Raw genomic sequence first — 8197 nt, 5'->3', positions numbered from 1 at the left:
TGTGTGGTGTGTTCATTTGGTACTTGCCAACAAGCAGTGCATTTCCTTAGGTGCCATCCTGGTAGCGCTGGTTAATGATGGACTGTCGGAAGATGTGGGAATCATGCACACTGCCTGTTGCGGTTATTGTGTGCAGTGTTGCCAGGGGGCACAAGTAGGACATGTGTGTAGTCAAAGCCCCCTCACACATGCGGGAAGGCAGCTATGGTGTAGACGCCTTGCTCGGTCTCCAGCTGTTCTTGCGCAGTGGGGGAAGTATAGATAGTGGAGTATCAAGCTCACCCACAACCGTTGTGTAAAACTTGTATTGGGCTGGCTGTGAGACTCCTCTGACTATGGCAGTTGTTGGTTGGAGGGTACTGGGGTAGACAAGTGCAGCACATCCAGCAGCTTTGTCTGAGGTGGGATGTTGGTTGTCTGCTGTGTTGGTACCGTCAGCCCGTGGACAATGGTGGTCAGTATGCGGAGGATGGTTGTCCCTTTGGGACTGTAGTGAGCAATGGTATTCTCCGAGGTTGGGTCTGTGAGGTTGCTGCGTTTTCTGAGGGTCGCTGTCTTTGTCTGCGCTTCCTCAGTGTTGGCCCAAAGGGGGTCCGGGGGGTGTGGTGGGCCTGTTGGGGCACCCATCTGCAAGATCAGTGGCCCCATGGCATCTGTTACCCTTCATGTGTTGCTCTGGGCTGGGCTCCTTTTTGTGGTGCAGGCTGCCATCCGACTTTACACCAGGTCAGAGCAGGTGTTATTTTCCTGCTGCCAACGCGCCTTATCGCCTGTCTTGGGTTCTCATCGCAGATCTGGCTGGTCGTTGAGAATGTTGCGGAGTGGTGTTGTCATGGATTCTGACACGGGAACGCCTACTCTGCATCTCATTAGCGATAGTTGCGGGGGTCATCTGTGGTGATGTTTTTAGAAGCTGCTATTGCAGGTAAACTGGTGATATGGGCTGTTAACACCAGCTTGTGAATGGGGCAATGAATTTATCAAAACAAAAGAAAGGACTATCCCCAGGACACAGAGTCCTAGCGATCTAGCACGGAGATAGAGAAATGTGGAAAGAAAGAAATCTTTCTTTTTTAAGAAACCCCTCACTCACCAACCTGGTCGGTGACATGCTTCATCATCAGGGTCCACCCGAGTGACCAAGTGCCACTCAGGTGTGCTTCAACGCCTGTAACTGCAGCGGACCTGGTTTTTTTGTGAGTGTGTGGGGAAGTTTGTGAGGTTTAAAAAGTGTCCTACATGTACTCCCTAAAGACTTTATTCTAGAGTCAATATAACACTGCTAAAAAAGGTGGGATACTTCTAGTGGTTTTATTTGATCAGGTAGTATCAGAATGTGCATAAAAGTAGGGTCAACATGTTTCAACCGTGTGTGATATTTTGGTTTTCTTCAGGACCAATAGGGGTGAGCCAGGAGGTCTGCACTCGCTAAGGTGCACCCTTCCCTGACCCGCCTGTGTGCTAGACCGTGTACTTATCGTTTCGCTTGCTTACAGCCTTCTGTGTAAGGGAAATCTGAAACAATAGAACAGAGCATGGTAATGGTGCAAGGGTATACATAACTTTGTATTTTACTCCAAATGGAAATATGTCTGTCTCTGTGTGATTCAGTTTGTGCATGCAATAGCCGTTCAGACAAAGCATCCTTATACACACCGTCTATTGCAGGTGTCCAAATCGTGTAACCCATCTGGATATCTGCTGAGTGCCATACATACCCACTATACATTTTTCTTTTTCGTTTTTAAGTGGGTGTCAAGCATTCCTCATAATATTTTTACAGGCGCTGGGTGACTAGATCTAGTCAGTGTGTGTGTATATATAGTCCTTGAGTCAGAGATAACTCCGACATATATACACTTTTTTAATGTGAAATAGGGTGAGAGAATCAAGGCGTCTTTCATTATTGATCTAAGTATACAGGCTATGTTCGAGTGACATAGCTGGGAAACATTCGACAAACGAACTTACTAGTAATTACTGTTGGTAGAGCCCCATGGATGCCGTGGGGGGGCGCCTTTGAGCGTTCTGTGGGCATAAATGGCAGGCATGAGTATTGCGATTATCGGGACGTCATAGTTAAAGGCGCCCGTTTTTTTAAGTTAAGGCTGTATCAAAGCATAGTTCACCTAAACCCCAGTCCAGGACACTTACTTGTCAACAGGCGTCTGCCCGCTGGAAACCTATCCTTATCGCACGGCATCCTGAGGATAGTGCCGGTTGCACTTCTGTGTATTTTAAACAGGCGCCTAGTGATTGGATGGTCAGTAGCCAATCAGAATGCGCGTCACCCGATCACGTGACCGCGGCTTCTGACTACGTGGTGCAATGTGCACTGCGGTTAAGGGACCTTGTTGGGAGAGTGTTACTTTATGTGAAACTAAGGGGATCTGTGCAAAGTGTTGTAGGTGTAACTCATACAACTTTATTGATCCCATGGGCAATGTTAGTAAGAACAGAGCAGATATTGTCTCGTGTTTGGCAAAAAAGGGTGTGTGGAGTTTGTTGTAGGTGCAACTAATCCAACTTTGTTGATCCTACGGACAATGTCAGTAAAAACAGTAAAAACAGAGCAGATATTGGCTCGTGCTTGGCAAAAATGTGTGGATTTTTTTTACTATAAAAAACCACGGACTGTCATATGCATAGAATAAAATGAAGTGTATCCGAGGTGTACGAGTCAGGGGACTGTGTTGGGTCGATAGTTGTGTAGAGAGTGAGTTTGGTGGTTACCTTTTTGCACCTGATTGTGCTTCTGTGTTCACAGATGCGTTGCTTGATCTTCCTTCCGGTCATGCCTACATACTGCAAACCGCATGGGCATGTCACTAGGTATACCACGTTCAGGCTATTACAATTTGTGTGTGTTCGCTGTGTCCAAATTTTTCCTCTTTCCAGTTGTAGAGTTTTTGTTGCAGTGGTCAAGTGGCATACACTGCAATTCCCGCACGAGTAGTGCCCGGTGACTTTAGGCAAACCCCATGCACTTAGTACTGTGGTCTGTTCACCTGTATTGCCCTGTTTGGGGTGGGTATGTACAAGTGTGTCTCTTATACTTCTAGCTCATTTGAACGAGAAGAGTGGTTTTTCCCAGTGAACGTTACCCGTATTCAGTATATTCCAATGTTTATTGATGGATTTAGTCATTTTGTTGGACAGGGTGTTGTATGTAGTGATACAGGTTAGGGGTGGTTGTTTATCCTCTTTGACTCTGTCTTCAAGGAGCGCCTCTCAGGATCGATTACGGGCTCTTTTCTGGCCTTTTTTCAGGATATGGTTGGGGTAGCCCCTGTCTGAGAGTTTTTCAGTTAGATCCTTTGCCTGGTTTTTGTAGTCTTCTAGTTTGCTGCAGTTCCTTCTCAAACGGAGATATTGGCAGTAAGGGAGGTTTTCCTTGAGGGCCCTCGGATGGAAGCTCTCATATCTTAGGGCGTTGTTTTTTGATGTGGGTTTATGGTGGGTTTTGGTTTGTAGACCTCCGTCTTATTTGGTTATAACTAAATCCAGGAAGACCATGGTCTTTCTGTCAACTGAGTGTGTGAATCTTAAGTTGTTAGCACAAGTGTTTATCCACGTTATGAATTCACTCAGGATGTGATCCGGTCCTTACCAAATGGCAAGGACGTCGTCGATGTACCTCTTGCAGAATATAATGTGTTGTCCAAAGGGGTTCGCTTCACAGAGAATTAATTTCTTCTCAAAATCAAAGACATAAAGCCCTGCCACGCTTGGGGTAAAGGTGCTCCCCATGGAAGTACCCCCAATCTGTAAACAGAGGGCACCCTCAAACTCCAAGAAGTTTCTTTTTAATGCTAGGGTGGCACATTACAGGACAAAGTGTTTCGGGACTTGGTGAGGCCATGTTGTTTCCTCTAGCACTCTACCCAAGAGCTCTAAAGTTTCATCTTGGGGGAGGCTCGTGTAAAGGCTTTCAATGTCAAAGCTCACAAGGTGATTGTAATCCTGGTGCACAAAGCCCTTCACTACAATACTCCCACGTATCTGGCGCAAAAGCTTGAATTATCCTGTGGGGAGAGGGCATCTAGAAGCGCCTCTACTCTCCTCCTGAAACCGATAATCCTTAGCATAAAGAGTACTTGTCACCGAGCATTCTCTGGCGCTGCCCCTAAAATATGGAACTCTCTTCCTCCGGATGTACGCAGACTCTCCTCGACGACGGCCTTCAAACAGGAAGCCAAAAGATTCCTAATGAGCAAATTAGGGGGCAGAGGCACTCATAAGGCGGTTGTTTCTTGGTTTTTATCTCCATGGCACAACTAACAGTCATGGATCGCCTCTTCTGCATAATATTATACTCTATACGTGTACCATTGTTTACTGTTCAGCATTTTTTTTTGTTCAATTGCTGTGTACATTTCATTTTGTCCTCTCTTCCAACCTATTGTAAAGCGCTCTGATATCCTTGGGGATCTTGTTCGCGCTATATAAAACTTTATAAATAAATAAATAAATAGCTGTGTCATCAACTTTGATATCCTTTAAAAGTTGTAGGAGGCTTTTGGTGTCTTGAAGGTAGGTTTCGGTTTTCTGTACCATCTTCTTAAAGGAGCAATCAGAATACCTAGATAGTGGTTCCATGAGAGACCCAATGCCAGACACAATCGGTCTTCCGAGTGGTGGCATTTTGTTTTTGTGCAACTTGGGTAATACGTAAAAGTACGGGATTATCTCTTCACTGGTGTTCAGAAAATCAGCCTCTTGTTTCGTTATGTAACTACAGGATTCTGACAGATTTACTAGAGATTCTATTTCTTGCTTCAAATCCTGTGTGGGGTCAGTAGTCAGTGGTAAGTAGTTCTAAGTGTATGATAAGAGGCGGAGGCATTCATTTTGATAGGCTGTCTTGTCTAGTACCACTATACCTCCTCCCTTATCTGCTGGTTTTATAACAATCTCCCCGCAGTTTCTTAGGTTCTCTAGGGCTTGTTTTTCATTTTTATTTATGTTGCAGAAAGGTCTCTCTTCTTCCATTTGCTCAATGTCAATAAATACTGCCTGTTCGAAGGTAGATATTTCAACCGGAGTCGTGTGCGAGGGTGGCGAGAAAGTGGATTTTTTTCGCAATGTCGTGTCAGGTTGGGTCTGTGTGTCTGGCGTCTCGGTGCCTTTCTCAAAGTATGCTTTTAGCTTCAGTTTTCTATAGAAACCTGCCAGTTCACAGTGTAGGGCAAATTTGTCCACTTTTGATGTGGGGACAAACCCTAATCCTTTGTTAAGTGTACTCATCTCTGTCTCAGTTAGTACTCTAGAGGATAAGTTGGTCACTAGGTTTTTGTCTTGCTTGTCCCTGGCTGTGGTGTCTGTGTCTTGCTTCTTGTGTAGTTGCTCATGTTGTCCTGTTCCTCTCAGTGTACCTGGTTGTTTCCCTTGCGCCGTCCTCTTCCTCTCCGACCAATCCCTAAAAAAGGTGGGCGAAAAGCTTTGTGGGGGAACATTGGTTGTGGAAAGGGGGTTTGCCAGCCATATCCCTGGAACTGAGTATGTGCATCAAATTGGCCTGGGTAATTTCCCATCAAAGGTGTGTTTTAGTGTTGCCATGGGGGTTGTCCTGTGCCTCGTCCCCTCTGTCTATTCCTTCCACTCCCTGCTCTTGACCCGCTGCTAATCGAGGAACCATCACTCAATGCTCCCGAATTCCTATCTCCCCTTTGTGGTGGTTGGTAATCAGGGTCGGAATAGGGATATGTTTTAACAAATGAGAATCTTTTCGGATCCTTCTGTAGTTTCTGCGCGTTCTGCTGTGCGAGATGGTCTTTATATTCAGTGAGTTCTTTGTTTATCTCGTCAAGTCTTTTTTTGCAGCCAATGATTGTGATTTTTATGTGGCTCTCTGTCTGTTGGATTTCTATCAGGATAGCCTCTGACAATCTCACTGCTGTATTTATAATCAGTACCATCCAATCGTGCATACAATGCCACGCAATTTGGGCCCAGTCACGTCTAAATGTGGGGTCATTCAAAAAAAATCTTGGTGCATTGGTTACCAAAAGCCCTTTGATAGCAGAATTGTTGATCAGATACTCCCTTAGAATAGTGGCGTGTAGTATGGTTCTGATCCTATCCCTTTTCATCTCTGACAGTTTTTCCCACTCAGTGGTTTGTGCAATTGTTTGAGCTATGCTAGCATCTGCAAACATTGAGGTTTCGGCTAGAATGGCTTCTACCTCTTCAGTAGTGAAAGATAGACCTTGATTCTCGCCCATATTTGCTAATGTTGTGTCCCTTCAAACGAGGGGAAACTCTCACTGCTGTGCGCTGCTTTTCATACGTAATCAACAAAGGGTATTCGAATGGGTTCCTACTCCTTGGTCCCCGAGATACAATTTTAACAAAACAAAAGAAAGGATTATCCCCAGGACACAGAGTCCTAGCGATCTAACATGGAGATAGAGAAATGTGGAAAGAAAGAAATCTTTCTTTTTTAAGAAACCCCTCACTCACTGACCTGGTCGGTGACATGCTTCATCATCGGGGTCCACCCGAGTGACCGAGTGCCACTCAGGTGTGCTTCGACGCCTGCAACTGCAGCGGAGCTGGATTTTTTGTGAGTGTGTGGGGAAGTTTGTGAGGTTTAAAAAGTGTCCTACATGTACTCCCTAAAGACTTTATTCTAGAGTCAGTATAACACTGCTAAAAAAGGTGGGATACTTCTATTGGTTTTATTTGACCAGGTAGTATCAGAATGTGCATAAAAGTATGGTCAACCGTGTGTGATTTTTTTGGTTTTCTTCAGGACCAAGAGGGGTGAGCTGGGAGGTCTGCACTCGCTAAGGTGCACCCTTCCCTGACCCGCCTGTGTGCTAGACCGTGTACTTCCGGTTTAGCTTGCTTACAGCCTTCTGTGTAAGGGAAATCTGAAACAATAGAACAGAGCATGGTAATGGTGCAAGGGTATACATAACTTTTTATTTTACTCGAAATGGGAAGATTTCTGTATCCGTGCGATTCAGTTTGTGCATGCAATAGCCGTTCAGACAAATTTATCGACACTTAGGCTGCGATAAAGTGCCGTTAACTCGGCGATAAGTCCTTGAGAATATGCCCCTCAGTCTCTTAATAGTTCTTTGATTATGCAGTGTTTGATCTTTGCTTCACATAGCGTTTAGCAGTGTGGTCAGGACAGCAACAAATGGAGCAGGTCTTCTATCTTGCTAGAAGCAAATTTTGACAAGATTGCTCGGTTCCTTTTTATAAGCAACATCACTAGTGGGAGGGCTCCACATCCAGCAAAGGCCGATAAATGTCCTCTCCATAGGTTTGTGAGTGTAAACAAGTAAACCTTTGCATGTAAAAAAACATTGGAGTCCAGACTGATCACCTGGGTGGAATTCTATTGAGTGTTTTATTCCTAATATATTAATAATAAATTCCTATATGTCCGAAACACCATAATACAGCTGAGTCTCACTTAAAATAAGGTGGGAAAAAAGAGGATTGCATTTACTTTTTGTCGTTTTACCTTTTTGGTCACTCTTACATTAATGCTTCATATATAAATCATTTTCTTATCCCTATCCATGCCAATACTTCCAAATACATAATTTGATCAAGATTAGTATTCCAATATATAGTCTCTGCAGAGAAATGGGTTGTAGTGAAGACTTTTTTACTTTTTTGTCACATTGCATCAATGCTTCAAAAATAAATCCTTTTCTTCTCCCTCTATGTGTGCCAATAGTTTCAAATAAGGTTCAGTGACAAAATAGTCCCACACACAGTAAGGCATTGCCTTACTCCATATTTACATGGCCATGAAAAGCCAAGCAGGGTGGCTTTGTGTGGCCTTGTAAATATGGGCCCGCACACTAAGGGAGCTACAGCTGCATAAAAGTGCTGCAGGGGCATTGTAAATAAGCCCCTGGGTTTATGATTATGTAAAATAGGTGGAGGAAGTATAGTTTGAGGAAATGTAATTGCAAAACTCTTTGCCAAAGCATCCCATCTTAATAACTGGCTAGTAATATGGATTTCAGAGAGTCTTGCCATGGTTTTGTGGTGTGCACCTTCGCCTCCCTTTATGTACTATGTTCTGTGACTTTGATTGTATCAGTAAGTGATGTATCTGTTGGATTATGGTTGACTTTACATTAAGAGTTTTTTATCAAGGGAGGATACCTTCCTCCTTCAGTCTTATGATCTCTACATTTGATCTCCACCAAGGACTTGAAGTTCTCAT

This window comes from Lissotriton helveticus, chromosome 12, assembly GCF_964261635.1.
Source record: "Lissotriton helveticus chromosome 12, aLisHel1.1, whole genome shotgun sequence".
NCBI classification, from domain to species: Eukaryota; Metazoa; Chordata; class Amphibia; order Caudata; family Salamandridae; genus Lissotriton; species Lissotriton helveticus.
The sequence above is the reverse complement of the archived record's forward strand: the minus strand, read 5'-3'. Positions refer to the sequence as shown.